The sequence below is a fragment of the Erpetoichthys calabaricus genome, chromosome 9, assembly GCF_900747795.2.
Source record: "Erpetoichthys calabaricus chromosome 9, fErpCal1.3, whole genome shotgun sequence".
Lineage (NCBI taxonomy): Eukaryota > Metazoa > Chordata > Cladistia > Polypteriformes > Polypteridae > Erpetoichthys > Erpetoichthys calabaricus.
This window is the reverse complement of record NC_041402.2, coordinates 166,110,046-166,127,936: the sequence shown is the minus strand read 5'-3', so window position 1 is coordinate 166,127,936 and position 17,891 is coordinate 166,110,046. Positions and strand designations below refer to the sequence as shown.

Sequence of the window (17,891 nt, the reverse complement as noted above, 5' to 3'; positions counted from 1 at the left end):
AACAAACTACTTAAGGAAGGAGGAATTTAAAGCACACCTAATACATTTTGAGTTCAAGTGATGGAGCTCGTTCACTTGAAGTCATACCAAGCACTCCCCTCTATATTTCCCATCCCTCTCTCTCTTGTCTCCATTTCCTTGCTCTCTGACTCCTTCTGTCTTTCACAAGCCAATTCACTTTATGCCACAAACTTTTCTCTAGGATTACAGACTCAATTTCACCATGAGTCAGGTTCAAAACCCTTGGGGGTTTGATTTAGTATGTGCTCTATAAAGTCTTACAGTCACCAGTCTACAGTGCACTTTGGAAACCACAGATTCTTGGTAGACTTGAAAAAGCTGGTCATTTAGGCAGCCGTTGAGTTTACCTTACTTTAGATGACAACACAGTCTCACTCCTTTTGCTTCAGAACTGTGTTCTGCCATTTGATGAGCTAAAAACAAACACAATCCTCCCAGTTCTGACTTTGATAGTCACCCCGGGAACCTCACCCTTTTCATCGTGAGAAGCTCTGTGCTTGATGCTTTTGTAGAAGGTTGTGCATTGAGGAACCTGATATCTCTTTTGGATGGAGTAGCTAAGCTTTTAATTCTCTCTTGTTTGTCTGATGTTACAAGTCAGATATTGTTTAACTGTATCAGGCATACATTTTTTTTCCAAGGTTATTCTTTATCATTTTCTGAGAATATTATAAAATAATTCTTTTTGTCATTTTGAACTTCTGAAATTATGTATACACTAGCTACCCATTTAAGATGACCTCAGCATTAACATTTCTGGCACACCATGTAACAATGCATATACTGTATATCTATTATATTCCATTTGGTAAAAGCTGTGTTAATGTTTGTGCTGCGCCGTTTTTTGGAATGACAAATGCAATGCAATTTATTGCTAAAAATGTTTGTGATGCTCTGTCTTTTGGAAAGACAGATGGGCACCCAGACAGACACACAAACGCTGTAATCTAAACAAAACAACAAATCAATTAAATAACCTTCCAAACCTGCTTATAATTAAAAATAATTTCAGTTTCAGACTTCTTGAATTATTCTCTATCTTTTTTCATCTTACATGCCCAGCTATTCACAATAAACACAAGCAATTTGATAATGTGTCATAAGTGATGCCTTTAGCATTATGTTGACTCATATTCACAAGAATGATACCTGGCGTCAAATTCAATGAACCTCACCGCCTGTGTAGCTGGATGTAATTGGTTATGATTAATTTGTAAACTAGAAATTAAATATGCATAAAATCTTGATTTATGACTTCTTTTTTTAAAGCAATACAATGAAGCTTTATGTAACTAATTTTACACTATTTTACATTATTTGTTAGGTATCTTAACTAAGAAATCTAGACTAATTTAAATAGTACAAAAAATATATTTTAGATGACATATCTGTGCTTAAGTATGCTGCATGCATAGCAGATCATACTGTACAATCTAGCACAACAGCCCACTTGCGCAAAGAACAGACCACACGGCAATGTCTGAAGGAAGCATTATCACAGAATGTGGCCGTCGAGCACTGAGGATATATTTTACTTCAACTAACTTATCTGATAAGCAAACATTATCGTGTGTTATAATGCGCTTCCTGTAATGTGCTTTTTTTCAGAACTGTGTTAAAGTGCAAGTGCGTGGAGGCAAAATTAAAGTCAATTTTACTGCTTTAAAGCACTCTAACATGTTTTCGCACATCCATGATATTTACAGACAAATTGTGTAATTTCAGTTATTTGCTAAATATGGAGACACACACATACTGTATACACACACTTGTATACTTAGAGATATTATATAGTAAACCACATCACTTGTATCTGTCAAAGAGAATGGAGAAACCTGGAACCATATTATAAATGTGTGACATTTAATGTGGTATGAGGAGAGCAAAAAGTATTATTAAGTGTTCAGACTCCTTCATTTTTTTCACATTGTTATGTTGCAGACTTATGCTACTATCATTTAAATTCATTTTCCACTCTTTAAGCAAGCTCAACATCCCAGAATGACAAAGTGAAAACAAGATTTTAGAAATTTTTGCAAAAACATATATCAAATTGACACAAGCATTCAGACATTTTTGCTCAGTATTAAGTTGAAGCACCTTTGGCAGCAATTCCAGTCAGGACCGAGACCATCAGAAGACAACTATTTTTAGGTCTCTTCAGAGATTTTTGATTGGGTTCAAGTGTGAGCTCAGGCTGGGTCAGTCAAGAACATTCCCAGAGATGGCCCTAAACCAAACCTGTGTTGTCTTTGTTTTGTGTTTGGGGTCTTTGTCAAGGTGGAAAGTGAACATTGGCCCATTCTAAGGTCCAGGGTGCTCTAAAGTAGGTTTTCAATGAGGATGTCTCTGTGTTTTGCTCTATTAAACTTTCCCTCAATCCTGTCTAGTCTCCCGGTTCCTGACACTGAAAACAACCTCACAGCATGATGTTGCCACCATCATGCTTCACCGTTAAATTGGTATTGCACAAATGATGAGCAGTGTCTGGTTTCCTCCAGGCATAACACTTAGAATTAAGGCAAAATAGTTCAATCTTGGTTTCAACAGACGAGAGAATCTTGTTTCTCCTAGTCTGAAAGTCTTTTTTGCAATCTCCAGGTGGCCTTTGTGTCATCTGACCTTTTTCCACATTTTGTTATGTTACAGCCTTATTCCAAAATGGATTAAATTCATTTTTTTCCTCAGAATTCTACACACAACACCCCATAATGACAATGTGAAAAACATTTACTTGAGGTTTTTGCAAATGTATTAAAAATTTTAAAAACTGAGAAATCACATGTACATAAGTATTCACAGCCTTTGCTCAATACTTTGTCGATGCACCTTTGGCAGCAATTACAGCCTCAAGTCTTTTTGAATATGATGCCACAAGCTTGGCACACCTATCCTTGGCCAGTTTCACCCATTCCTCTTTGCAGCACCTCTCAAGCTCCATCAGGTTGGATGGGAAGCATCAGTGCACAGCCATTTTAAGATCTCTCCAGAGATGTTCAATCGGATTCAAGTGTGGGCTCTGGCTGGGCCACTCAAGGATATTCACAGAGTTGTCCTGAAGCCACTCCTTTGATATCTTGGCTGTGCGCTTAGGGTCGTTGTCCTGCTGAAAGATGAACCGTCACCCCAGTCTGAGGTCAAGAGTGCTCTGGAGCAGGTTTTCATCCAGGATGTCTCTGTACATTGCTGCAGTCATCTTTCCCTTTATCCTGACTAGTCTCCCAGTCCCTGCTGCTGAAAAAATCCCCACAGCATGATGCTGCCACCACCATGCTTCACTGTAGGAATGGTATTGGCCTGGTGATGAGCGGTGCCTGGTTTCCTCCAAACGTGATGCCTGGCATTCACACCAAAGAGTTCAATCTTTGTCTCATCAGACCAGAGAATTTTATTTCTCATGGTCTGAGAGTCCTTCAGGTGCCTTTTGGCAAACTCCAGGTGGGCTGCCATGTGCCTTTTACTAAGAAGTGGCTTCCGTCTGGCCACTTTACCATACAGGCCTGATTGGTGGATTGCTGAAGAGATGGTTGTCCTTCTGGAAGGTTCTCCTCTCTCCACAGAGGACCTCTGGAGCTCTGACAGAGTGACCATCGGGTTCTTGGTCACCTCCCTGACTAAGGCCCTTCTCCCCCGATCGCTCAGTTTAGATGGCCAGCCAGCTCTAGGAAGAGTCCTGGTGGTTTCGAACTTCTTCCACTTACAAATGATGGAGGCCACTGTTATCATTGGGACCTTCAAAGCAGCAGAAATGTTTCTGTAACCTTCCCCAGATTTTTGCCTCCAGACAATCCTGTCTCGGAGGTCTACAGACAATTCCTTTGACTTCATGCTTGGTTTGTGCTCTGACATGAACTGTCAACTGTGGGACCTTATATAGACAGGTGTGTGCCTTTCCAAATCATGTCCAACCAACTGAATTTACCACAGGTGGACTCCAATGAAGCTGCAGAAACATCTCAAGGATGATCAGGGAAAACAGGATGCACCTGAGCTCAATTTTGAGCTTCATGGCAAAGGCTGTGAATACTTATGTACATGTGCTTTCTCAATTTTTTTATTTTTAATAAATTTGCAAAAATCTCAAGTAAACTTTTTTCACATTGTCATTATGAGGTGTTGTGTGTAGAATTCTGAGGAAAAAAATGAATTTATTCCATTTTGGAATAAGGCTGTAACATAACAAAATGTGGAAAAAGTGATGCGCTGTGAATACTTTCCAGATGCACTGTAGATATTGTCAACTGTGGGACCTTCTATACAGATGTGTATCTTTTCTGATCACGTCAAGTCAATTGAGTTAACCATAGGTGGATTCTAAACAAGGTATAGAAACATTTCAAGTTTGAATATATGTGTCAACGTGATATTTCAGTTTTTTACTTTTAAAAATGTACAAATATTGTTTAAATCCTGTTTTCGCTGTATTATTCTGGGGTACCGAGTGTTGCCTGATGAGGAAATAAATGAATTGAAATGATTTTGGCACAAGGCTGCAACATAGCTAAATGTGAAAAAAGTGAAGGTGTCTGAATACTAAAAGCATTTTATTGCATGCACATGTTTATAGTTTATACCCTTTTCAGAATAATATTCTCTTATTTAAAACATATTTGCTGATAATCTCTATTATGACATAGAAGAAGATGTAAACTCATTTTAGTGCAATTGGTTAAGGATCCAGAACGATGGTGCATGTCCCAAATACTGTAATAAGAAATAATTCCAGATTGCTAGTATAGTGATTTTTTTCTTACATTTCAATTAATCCGTCACTGTTACAAATAAGAAGAAAGTAATCTAAGTAACTGAAGACTGTTTGACATCTGCGTACCAACATTCAACTTTCACCTATGACGAACTCCTGATTAAATAGTCTTCTCTCAACTCTAACATATTTTAAGTAATTGACAAAAATATATAATAGAAGTTTGAAGTCATTAATCTTTAAATTATATTTCTCATTTTTACTTCTTCAGCCCAAAAGAAAGCAAGACTGCCACAGAGAGTGAAGGTACAATATTATATATTGCTATGATTGAAAAAATGTTTGTACTGCCTTATATCAAATGTATGCTAGTCTTACTCTTATAACTTTGTCCTGCATTTATAATGCACAAATATCCATTTTCAAAACTTTTTCATTACTCAAGGAAAGAAGTAACCAATCTCAGTTACACAAAATGTGGAACACCACAAATTTGCACATTTTTTTCAGTCTTACGGGAAGCATCTGCTTTGCTAAATCATTTGATTTATTGAACAGTATGATCATGCACTGTGTACATTTACTATATTGGTTTCCAGTTTTGAACTTGGACTGAATTCCTTCGGGGTTGTGTTTACATGTGGAATTCTTTGAGTTTCAGTAGGCTACTGTTGGTTGATTAAGTTATCTCCAGCAATCCAGACACATACTGTAGTTCTCTGCTTGAAGAAAAACTTTTCAATGCTTTTATAAAATCTATCCTTAAAATGTCCATGTTCTTATTGAAGAATCTATTCTAAAGTAACAACTATGATCCACCATATTAATTCCCTTCAAAATTTTAAAAATTTCAATCATTTCACCTCTTAATATCAGTTGTCATAAACTGAAAAGGATCTAACTCCTGAAAATCTTTGCTCATAGATCATGTCTCATAGACCTGAAATTAGTCTAGTTGCTCTTCTCTGGACTTTCCCTAGTGCTGCTATGTCTTTTTTTGTAATATGAATACCAAAACTGCACACAGTACCTCAGTTGAGACCTTGCATGTATATTACATAGGTTAAGCAGAACCTCCTGTGATTTGTGCTCCACTCACTGAAACAGACAACCTCATATTCTATTAGCCTTCTTAATTGTTCCTGTACACTGCATTTAAAAAGCAAAGAGATCACTATGACTTCTAGGTCCTTCTCAAGCCTTGTACATTCATGTTTCAAATTTCACATTGTTTATTGAGATCTTTACATTTATTAACATTACATCTGCCTCTAATCAGCCCAAGCCAGTATTCTTTCTAGGTCCCTGTGTAATCTTTATTGTGATTCTACATTATCTGTCATTCCACCTGGTTTAATACTGACTACAAAATTAATTGTTTTGTTTTATAGTATATTTTCTTATAAATGTGATTTTATGTGTAGTGCAAGCACTTATCTCTATGGAACATCACTTATAGCGTCGCCTAATTCAGAAAGAACTCTCTACACCATTGTCCTTTGCTTCCTGTGTTTAAGCCCATTTTGAATCTACCTGCGCACTGAACCTTGACTTCCCACTTCTTAAAGTTTGATCATTAGTCTGTCACGTAGGAGCTTATCAAAAATTGTCTGAAAAACAAGACAAACAAATGAACCTCTCCATTCATATCCTTTAGTTGTTTCCTCATTGAATTCCTTCATATTTAAAAAACAAGCTAATGGCTCACGAATATACCTGCTCTTGACAAGATGATATTCTACCTTTTCTGTAATAATTATTTTCATTAATCTACCCATGGTACATGTTAAGCTTATTGATCTATAGTTACTTGGATCAGCCCAATCACCTTTTTATATAATGAGGTAATATTTATTAGCTTCTAATATAATCTAAGTAGCAATTCTTCTTATCTCTCTCCAATTTTCAAATCACTAAATACCTCGTTAGTTTTTATAACTGCTGAGAAATTATCAACTTCCTTACACATCAAAACATCAAAAAATGCAAATTTAGGGCATTTCCTATGTCACCATTGTTATATTTTTGTTTGCTCTTTCCATTTGTAATTAACTTCACCTCCTCCTTTACCGTCCTTTTACTACTAAAGTATTGAACACATTTTTTTGGGGCATCTGTCACATTTTCTGGAATAATGTTCTCTAATTGCCTTCTGGTGTTCATAATATCCATTTTAACCAAAGCCCTGATACTCTCATAATGCCTACAATTAGCACTAGACTTATTTGTACTGTATAGCTGTTTTTTTTAATGTCTTTATGTAAAGATTTGCTTGATGCAATATAATCTCTTACCTGTACACACCAGCTGTGTTAATAGGAATACATCAAAAAGACACACATGAGCCAAGCAAGTCTGATGGTGACCCTGACGAGAATGATGCTATGACAAAAATCAGCAGTTTCTCACAGGCTGCACCATTTATACATGCTGCATACTTTTTTAGTATACTATGTAGTAGGAAAGGTTCCTGCAGAGGCTAAAACACTGAAGACCCAATTCAACGGGGCTAAGAGATGAACATATTGGCAATCTCAACATTTCACCACTTAATAGAGAATGTGTGTTGAGCATAATGGTGCAAGAATGGCTGCCATTGCATGATCCGGATGGATTCTGAACATTGTTGGTGACTGAAGTGGCTCCCCCATCTCTAAGTAAAGCACTTTAAGTAGTGAGAAAAATGCTGTATAAATGTAATGCCTTCTTATTCTTCTTACTCTTCTTCTACCTGGCCACAAATTGTTAATTTTATTCTGCAGCAGACATTGCAGATATTTATGCTGTGCCACAAAAGAAAAGAACCAGAACATCAGATTCAGTCATTGGTAAGTGATAAGCAAAACTCTGATAGTTTTTTTATGTCAATGTGTGTGTGTAAAAGAGTTCATTTTGAATACATTTTAGTTTCAATATACTTGAAATTAATACATAGTTGTCCGTACTCGTAGAAGCATTTTTATTAAGAATGAATCAAAAATGAAGTCTGTTTCATTTTAAAACACAAGTTTGTGTCCACATTGGGTTTCAATTTCTTTCATGATACAATGTTTGTATTTAATGTCAACAAAAAAATGTAAATTTTTTTAAAAAGACTCAGAGCAGGGAACTGTATTGGCCTGATTTAAAAATCTTCATCCCGGATTCTTCTTCTCAATCACCTGTTCATTTCAGTACTAGTGTACAAAGGCTCTCGGGACTTCAGCAAGCATATAAGAAATTTATTAACTAAGACATCTAAGGAGCAAGTCACGCAAGATGTTAGTCCTTCGCTGCATTCACAGCTAAGCTAACAATGCTTCATTCAGTCTCAGCTTTTATAAATGCGAATATAGAAGAGCATCTTTATCATGTAGCGGACAGCATGGAAATCTTAAGCAAGCACATGTTCTTAAAAGGTAAATTAGAATGATCTACAACTTAGTAATGTGAAATATTCCTAGTGCTTAGACTCAAGGTCAGAGCCTGGCTCCTACAGAAGTGTCTGCATACTTTAAAGCAGATAGAACAATTTCAGTCTAAGGCACCTTTGTTATATGGTATTCTGATGGCACTCTGGTTAAGTTCAGACCAGCTTCATCCTTCAGAACAATACTTGCTTATTTAATACAATTTAAATAATCTTGTGAGTATTAGATTCTAAGATGCTAAAGTGTCATAAAAAGGTTTTCTCTAGCATATACAATCCATATTTACTTTCTATGTTATGCCCAGTGCTACCAGGACAGATTTCAGAACCTTGAGACCCTGAAATGGAAAAAGCTAATTTAAAATGAATACCTTAGATGGAGAGATGTCCAAAACTTATTCAGTTATTTCAAAAACCACAACATTTAAAAATTTCAAGATCCAATAAAGTGCAAGTTTCTTTTGTAGTTTTAGCTGTGCTCTTGTGTTCCTGTTGAATAACGTACTTAAAGTTATTGCTTACATCAACTGTGTTTATTATTTAACAATACACACATTTTATTTGAATATAAAGCCACATATATTTAAAATTAGCTCAGTCTTTTTAATCCATTACCTGTTCCATAAAGACCAAGAACTCATAATCTTTTTACACTTTATTAAATACTAGCAGTTGTACCCAGGGCTGACCAGAGCATGGCACTAACCGGGCATTGCCAGGGTTTGAACACCAAATAAATTTTAAAACAGAACATAGTGTGTGGATTTCCCCTGTACAGAAGGGAAATCTGTGCAGAATTTGTTGACGATGTGGTGAAGCATTGTGAATTTGCATACCCGACAAACACACATTGGTTTTTATATTAGATTTAACTTTCTCTGCTGGTTAAATGACCATACCAGTGGTTGCAGAGCGCTTTTCTAAGAGGTCACATTTTATACTTCTTTATATTGAACAGAATTCATTCAAATGTAATCTTAACTTGCAAGTAACAGTTTGCTTCTCATTTTATTATACTATCCTGAGGATACAAATATAAATTTAGTGATCATTATGAGTGAGTGAATCAAGACATCAAGCTTTATCTGTGCCATTAAGTAAATTTCTTTCATCGATTTGAGAAAACTAATACCATGGCTATATGAGAATATGAACACAAAGGAAAGAGAAAAGCACTTGTACTGATTGGCCAGGCAGAGGGATCGAGCAGGTAAGGACATGCTGCAGGTCAGGGTGATAAAGATGGAAATTTGCTGATAAACGGGGAGAGTGTGTTGAAAAGGTGGAAGGAATACTTTGAAGAACTTATGAATATAAAAAATAAGAGACAGTGTAAGTTGGATGAAGTGGAGGTAGTTAATCACAAAGTACCAGGGATCAGCAAGGCTGAAATGAAGAAAGCTATGAAGAGGATGGAGAAAGAGAGTGGAAAAGCAGTTGGCTTGGACAATACAGTATACAGTGGAGGCATGGAGATGTTTCAGTGAGATGGTAGTAGAGTTTCTAATAAGATTGCTTAGCAAAATCTTAAAAAGCGAGAGGGTGCCTGAAGAGTGAAGAAGAAGTATAATAGAATCAAATTTCAAGAATAAGGGAGTTGCACAGAGCTGCAGTAACTACATGGGTATAAAGTTGATCAGTCACACCATGAAGATATGGGAAAGAGTGATGGATGCTTCGCTGATAGGAGAGGTGGCAATCTCTTGAGCAGCAATATAGTTTCATGCCAGGAAAGAGTACTACAGATGCGATGTTTGCTTGTTGATGGAGAAGTACAGAGAATGTCAGAAAGAATTGCATAGCGTGTTTATGGACTTAGCGAAAGCATATGACAGGGTGCCAAGAAAGGAGTTATGCTACTATATAAGTAAGTTTGGAGTAGCAGAAAAGTATGTGAGGGTGGGGCAGGATATTTTGTTGTTTTTTTTTGTTCTTTATTTCGCCTTATACAATTTCTTGTATTAGGAATTTGTTAGTTTTCGCATACCCCTTGGGGTCAGAGCGCAGGGTCAGCCATCGTACAGCGCCCCTGGAGCAATTACAGGTTAAGGGCCTTGCTCAAGGGGCCCAGCAGAGTAGGATCTCTTTTGGCAGTGACGGGGATTCGAACCGGCAACCTTTTGGATACCAGCACAGATCCTTAGCCTCAGAGCCACACAGTGTGGCTTTGGTCAGGTGTGCAGTAGGAATAACGGCTTGGTTTAAGGTGAGAGTGGGCTTACATCAACGATCAGCTCTGAGCCCTTTCCTGTTTGCAATGGTGATGGACAGGCTGACAGATGAGGTCGGACAGGAGTTTCCATGGACTATGATGTTCACTGATGACATTGTCTTCTATAGTTAGAGTAGACAGCAGGTTGAGGCAAACATGTAGAGTTGCACTGGAGAGAAGGGGAATTAAATTGTAGGAGTAAGATGGAGTACATGTATGTGAATGAGAAGGAAGGTAGTGGAAGGGTGCAACTGCAAGGAAAAGAGGTGGTGAAGGTGCACACATTTAAAAATACTTGGGTTCAACAATCCAAAGGAATGAAGAGTGCAGCAGAGAGATGAAGAAGAGGGTGCAGGCAGGGTGGACTGGGTCGAGAAGAGTGGCAGTACAGTAGTGATTTGTAATAGAAGTGTATCTGCAAGAGTGAAAGGGAAGGTGTTTAAAACGGTAGTGACACCAGCTATGTTGTATAGTTTGGAGATGGTGGCATTGACAAAAAGACAGAAGGCAAATCTGGAAATGGAGGAGTTGAAGATACTGCGATTTTTGCTTGGAGTAACAAGGGTAGACAGGATTAAGAATGAGTATATTAGGGGGACAACATAGGTACAGACAGTTTGGTGACCAAGTGAGAGAGGCTAGATTGAAATGACTTGGTCACATGCAGAGGGGAGATGGGGGGTACATTGAGAAAGATTGTTGAGGATGGAACCACCAGGGAAGAAGAAAAGCAGAAAGCCAAAAAGGAGGTTTATGGATGCAGTGAGGGAAGACATAAAGGCAGTTGGTGTGGCAGAAAATGATGTGAAAGACAGGGATAGATAGAAACTGATGATCCTCTGCGGCAGCCCCTAAATGGCAGAAGCCAAAAGAAGAAAAACAAAAAGAATACCATAGGTAAAGTATTTTCAGAATGACCTCAAGAATTCTTCCACACACAATTTTCTTTTCAAGTGCATAACCAGTGCTATAAGCTTTCAGTCCTTTTTTTAGACGTCAGTATTTCATCTCCAGTTTGAAGCTATTGCGTGTATGTTTTGCGTAACAGTGATCTGTTTTTCATTTTGAAAGTGTACTGTAGTATACCCACCTAAACACCATCTCTTGGATTTATCCATATGTCTGTTGTTATTTGCTTATTGTAATAATGATTCTGTCTATACTACTACAGCTCATTTAGTTTATTTTTTATACTTTGAATTACATTTGATAGTAAAGTCTGTCAAAACCACACGGTAATTTATATATATATATATTTTTTTTACCAGAATCTGTCTCTTATGTGGACCAGCCTCAGTTGACCTATGCAGATATCACATTCAAGAGGGAACCCAGGAACAAAGTAAGTATTAATATTAAAAGTAGTAGATTTAGTTATATTTACTTGAGACAACAAAAGGAAACATAAAATTTACTAGCTTTGTGAACATAAAAAAACAGATGAATATATACTGTATATACAGTGGATTCAGAAAGTATTCAGATCCTTTCACTTTCTGCAAGCTTTATTGTGTTGTAGATTTAATTTTAAATGAACAAATTTGACATTTCTGCCTATCTGCCCAGATACAATGACCCATAATAGCAACGTGAAAACATGTCTTCAAAACAGTTTCCAGCTTTATTAAAAATCAAATCTGAACCCTTATCATTCATTGAAGTATTCAGACCCTTTACTGTGCCACTCCAAATTGTGGTCAGGTCCATCTTGTTTGCTTTAGTTATCACTGAGATATGCCTACTGTAGAACTTGATTGGAGTCCATCTGTGGCAAAAATGAATTGATTGGACATGTTTAGAAAAGAACAGGCCTGTGTATCCATCCATTTTCCAACCCACTGAATCCGAACACAGGGTCACGGGGGTCAGCTGGACCCAATCCCAGCCAACGACCTGTGTATGTAAGGTCCATAATTCACACTGCAGGTCAGGACAAAAACCAAGCCATAAAGTTCAAGGAACTCTCTGTTGACCTCCATAACAAAACTGTGGTGAAGCATAGATAAGGATAGGGGGTAAAAAGATTCATAGCTCCCAGCAGCACAATGGCCTCAATAGCTGTGAAATGCAAAAAAGTTTGGAACTATCAGGACTCATCCTAGAGTTGGTGGTCTGGACAGATTGAGTAATTAGGCAAGAAGGGCCTTGGTCAGGAAGAGTTCAATGGTCACTCCTACTAAGCTTCAGAAGCCCCCTTCTGAGATAAGAGAACCTCATTGAAGGTCAACTATCTCAGCAGCAGACACATATGACAGTTCACTAGTAGTTTAACAATATGGCATTTTAAGGACTCTAAGAGAGAAAGAAGAAAAAGATTCTCTGATCGAATGAAACAAAGATTGAACTCTTTGGACAGAACTCCAAGCACAATTTCTTGTGACGATCAAACACTTCTCATCACCTACCTATTGCTGCCTCTGCGGTAAAGCATGGTGGTAGCATCATCATGCTATGGGATGCTCCCCAATGGCAGTGAAAGAAAGACTGATCAGAAGTGAGGGAAGAATGAATGCAGCAAAATACACAAAAACCTTTAAATAAAATCTCCTCCAGAGTGCATGTGACCTCTGACTGGGGTGATGGCTCATTTTTCAGCATGACAATAGTGTAAAGCATACAGTCAAGACAACCCTGGTGTGGTTTCAAGACAAGCCTCTAACTGTACCTGAGGGACCCAGCTCAATCTCAGGCTTAAACCTCATACAACATAGATGTGTAGAGAGACCTGAAGTTGGCACTTCACAGACACTTCTCATCCAATGGAGCTTGAGAGGATCTGCTAAGGCAAATAGGATAAACTGCCCAAATCCAAGTAGGTAAAACTTGTAGAGATGTACCCTGAGAAGACTTAAAGATGAAATTGCTGCCAAAGGAGCTTCTACAAAGTGCTCAGTTAAGGGTCCAGATACTTACAGTATATGTGTGTATATAGTTTTTGATTTTTAATAAACCTTTGTCCTCATGGGTCATTGAGTGAAGATTGATTGGGCAAAAGGGCAAATTTCTGTGTTTAAAATGAAATCTACAACACCAAAAAGTGTTCAGAAAGTAAAAGTGTATACATATTTCCTTAATCTGAGGGTATATATATATATATATATATATATATATATATATATATATATATATATCAATGTTCCCTCTAAGCTGAGCACATGAGCGATTGCTCACACGAATTCAGAGCGTCGCTCATACTTCCCGCACGATTGCTCACTCCGACCGTCGGAGTTGGTGCTCATAAATGTTTGGCTTAAACAAAATGTCGCTCATAAACAATGTTTTTTGCTCACTATATGCTACTCCTTAGAGGGAACATTGATATATATATATATATATATATATATATATATATATATATATATATATATATATATATATATACACAGTATATATAAATAAAATGCATAATCAAAGACAAAAGCTGCACACAGGAGCAGTGCTCTAGTTTTCATTAATACTGGAACAGAAAATCAGCATGGTCAAGTATCCAATACTAATAACTTTGCTTGTATTGTATTCTCCTGACTACAAAAAGAGGATTGTGCATCAACTTTACCACAAAAAAACATAATAGAAAAGCATTTGGACTGTGGCTGAATCATTGGTCTGCATAACAGCCAGTAGTCAGTTTGATGTACCCTGGAACCTTTATTTATTTATAGAGGTGTGAAAGCAGGAAGATGCTGTTGGCCATATGGTACTACAACTCTCAGACCCAGAGACACAACACCATGAAAGAACCCAGAAATAGTGCATCATTTTGCATTCTGTTAGCATGTTCTGCCATTTACACCCATTTGATGTCCCTAATAATTTGTGGATAATGCCACGGGTGACAACATATTCTGTCTTTAGTTTTTGGCATTGTTTCAGTGTAAATTAGAACATTTGGTACAAAGTATTGTTTTGCTTGATAAGGGAACATTGTCATCTTGAAAACTGAAAAATACTGTATACTTAAATTCTTAAGCCATATTTGAAATATAATATGCTGTGCTTCTATTTCTAGGAAAATTTGATCTATCAGGAGTTACCATCATCAGAAGACTGCATTTTATGCAGAAATACTGAACTAGATGAGCCTGTGTCCACCATTTACAGTGTTGCCAGAATGCCATTACAGTAGAGCAAAACAACAATGAGAAACGCTGATGTTTCTCTAATGAGATGAATTTCTGTGTAATTGGTTAATACAATTGGAAAAACTGGAGTATTTAAAAATGGATCGTCTTGACGAATGAACAGAAACAACTTTATAGTGGTCTTGCTTAAGATGGGCTTGAAAAGTAACTGCAACCTTTAAATGATAAAATGAGAACGCAGTTAACTAAGGATGTCAGCTGCTTGTCATTGAGAGTAAAGACTGCAGAGAGACCTTGTTTGATATCCTAGATATCTCACATTGTTTAAATGTCTGCACTTAACTTTTATAAAACATTTGTCAAGTACTGAAATGTTGTAAATCTAGTCAACTTGGTTAACTTCTGTGAAAAAACATTATCTACTCTTTCTTTATTAACCCTCTTTTCAATACAGGAATGTAGGAAATGTAATGACAGGCACAAAGTAGGAAACCATGTTAAATGGGATGTAATTAAAAACTAACATATATAATTTTAGAAGAATGGTAAAAACATATATATATTATTGTGCATTAGATGGTCATATAAGCAGCCACAGAAGAAAATCTGCTTGAATCCTAATATCGTTATAAAGTCATTTTTCAAACTATCCCCCAACAGCCCAGCATTGGAAAAAGAATTCACCTAACCAGCAGCATTGGGAACAAGATATAAATGAGACCCATGTGGCGGGGCACACTCACATGCACATCCACACCAGCCCACTTTATAGTGAGCAAATAACCTAAAATACAAATCATGTCGACACAAAGAGTACGTTAAAGGTCTGCACTAACTTCACCCTACCTGGTATTAGAGCCAAATTTTTAAAAATAAAAATTATGTTTTGATTGTCCTCCTCATAAATGTAATGAACATTTGGCAATCTTTGAAACACCTATAAGAATGAATACTTAGAAAAGATGCCATCAAAACAAGGCAGACTTGAATTATGGGTGTCTTCCAAACATCAGAATTACCTCTTATATAATTATGTTTTGTTTAAACAGTGATTTAGAGGCCTCCTTAACTTTTGAATCTCATTTTTTGAAGCTGTAAATAGTAGTTTTATAAAATGTGTTTTATGCAATCATTCAAGCCACATCACAATGCTGGGGCTATTGACATTTCCAGTTGATTAAAGTATTCCAAGTCAAAGGCAGCCACAATATTTCCTTGTATCTTAATATAAAATTTACTAAACTGAAATGTCCTTTTAGGGAACCATTTGTATCATTAGCTGAAATAGGGCTATGGCGGTTAGTAGCATGGGTTTGCATCTTGAAGGACTGCAGCTCATTCTTCTGCTCGGTTTATGTTACATACTTGGCAAGTTTTTTCCATGTTTTTGTTGACATCTTGCAAGAATTATGTTCTGTTCTGCATCACAAAGGCTAACTGATAAATATAAGTAGGCTTGTTGTTTGTATAGGCTTGCATGAATGTGCCCTGTGACAGACTAGGTTTGTTTCTGCTGTCAAAATGTAATCTGCATCTTTATTCTGAAGGAGTTACCAGTGGATGAACAGAATTTCATATTTAGTGGGGCTTTAAATGATTAGTTGGTACAGTGATTAACATTGATTGCCAACAGTTTTAGATAGCTGGGATCAAATCGCAAAAAAAGAGGATTTTACATGTTCTCCTGAGTCTGCATGGTTTGTGGTCAAGGTTTTTCTTCACACAACCTTAAGATGTGCATATTAGGTTAATTGTAACTCTAAAATTAACTGATCTACATGAGTCAAGGTGGTTGCTAGTGCCTTGACCATTTTTAAGAACATATCTCCATGACTCTCAACAAAAATATTTCCATTCAGACTTGAATTATGGGTGTCTTCCAAATTTCAGAATTGCCTCTTACATATTTTTTTTTTGTTTTGATGGCTGAAATAACAGTAATTAAAAGGCTGGAGACTGGGTAAGCAGGTTAGAGAATTGGCTCGTTTCAAAACTTGCTTTGCAGCCTCCAATTACCACACAAAATGCTTACTCTTTGCAAGCAGTAATGGTGGGCATATAGAAAAATTCTTCACTTTCCTTCTTTGTTCTTATTTTCTCACATATTTAGATGTCTTGCTGTCTTAAAAGATGAAATGCATGTTTAAGGTGTAAATTATATTTATGAAATGTCTGAGGGGTTTGGAGTAAATATAATAGTTGGTTTGGCTTAAGAATAAACCTCCATGAATAGATAACCCACCAGGTTGCAGCCTTTTACTTTGCACGCATGTACATTTGTTTTTTATGCCTTGGTTTTTATGACCACATATGCCCTCGATCAGCCAGGGTGAATACATAGTAGAAAGTGTGAATGTGTCAACCACATGGCTGCCTAACAGTAAGACTTATTGAAATTCAACTGAGAGTGCAGTTCTTTGTTTTTTTTTTAATACTTTATTATTACATTAATCAGACAGTTCTCATACAGTACATGCCTGGCCATATTACATAAATAAAATGTGTTTAGATAAGAATGTGGTTTTGAGGTGCAAAAAGAATAGATCCAAAAAATAAAAATAAAAAAATTTTTTTGCATGTTAGATACAAGGCCTGACTTGAGTCATTTGTGGTTTCAGCACAACTGCAGTTCTCTTGAAAACCTAACCTCCTGTGCTCTGACTAATGTGCAAATGACATTTTATAAAAAAAATTTTAATATGATGCATTAAAATTGTTTAAATGGTCTGGAATGGGGCTCAAATGGCTAAGTCACCAAGATGACACCAGTGGAAATTAAGGGAAAGTGTATTTAGGACTGAAGCCAGGAAGCACTTTTTTGCACAAAAAGTGCGTTAAACACATGAGCCTGATGGTCTGAACGTCCCCTTCTTAATTGTCACATTACTTATGTTCTTAAAACTTCCCATTACTTGCCATTTTCAAACATCTTAAAGATTGAAAGTTAAGATTATTGGTGTCTCTTGGCCTTGAATGAATGACCAAAAGTGTGCATTGCAAATGGATGGCACCACACCCAGAGCTGGCTTCTGTCTTGCAACTTTTGGTGCAAGGACAGCGTGTTGCTTATAGTGAAAAAGTTAGTTGCAGTAAATTAAAGAAGAGACTCAGAGTGCTAAGATAGATAGATAGATAGATAGATAGATAGATAGATAGATAGATAGATAGATAGATAGATAGATAGATAGATAGATAGATAGATAGATAGATAGATAGATAGATAGATAGATAGATAGATAGATAGATAGATAGATAGATAGATAGATAGAGATAATGTTCTAACATTAAATAATATTAACTTTAGATAAACTGCCACCATCTCCAGGATTGGTTTCTATACCCAGAGCTCATGTGAATGGTTTCCAGGAATATTTCTGTCATAGGCAATAATTCAAGAAATGATTGGGTGAACTGTGAATATAGTGTATACTTATAGTTTATACATTGGACTGAGCAACACAA

General features: G+C 36.7%; 1 long non-coding RNA gene across 1 annotated transcript; it reads left to right on the top strand.

The window, feature by feature from the left end:
* The first annotated feature begins 4,420 nt into the window (after window positions 1-4,420).
* LOC127529238 (uncharacterized) lies at window positions 4,421-17,545 on the top strand. The gene is made up of 4 exons (XR_007935898.1): window positions 4,421-5,032; window positions 7,489-7,554; window positions 11,616-11,689; window positions 14,357-17,545. It is a non-coding gene; the product is annotated as an uncharacterized LOC127529238 (long non-coding RNA).
* Window positions 17,546-17,891: the final 346 nt, after the last annotated feature.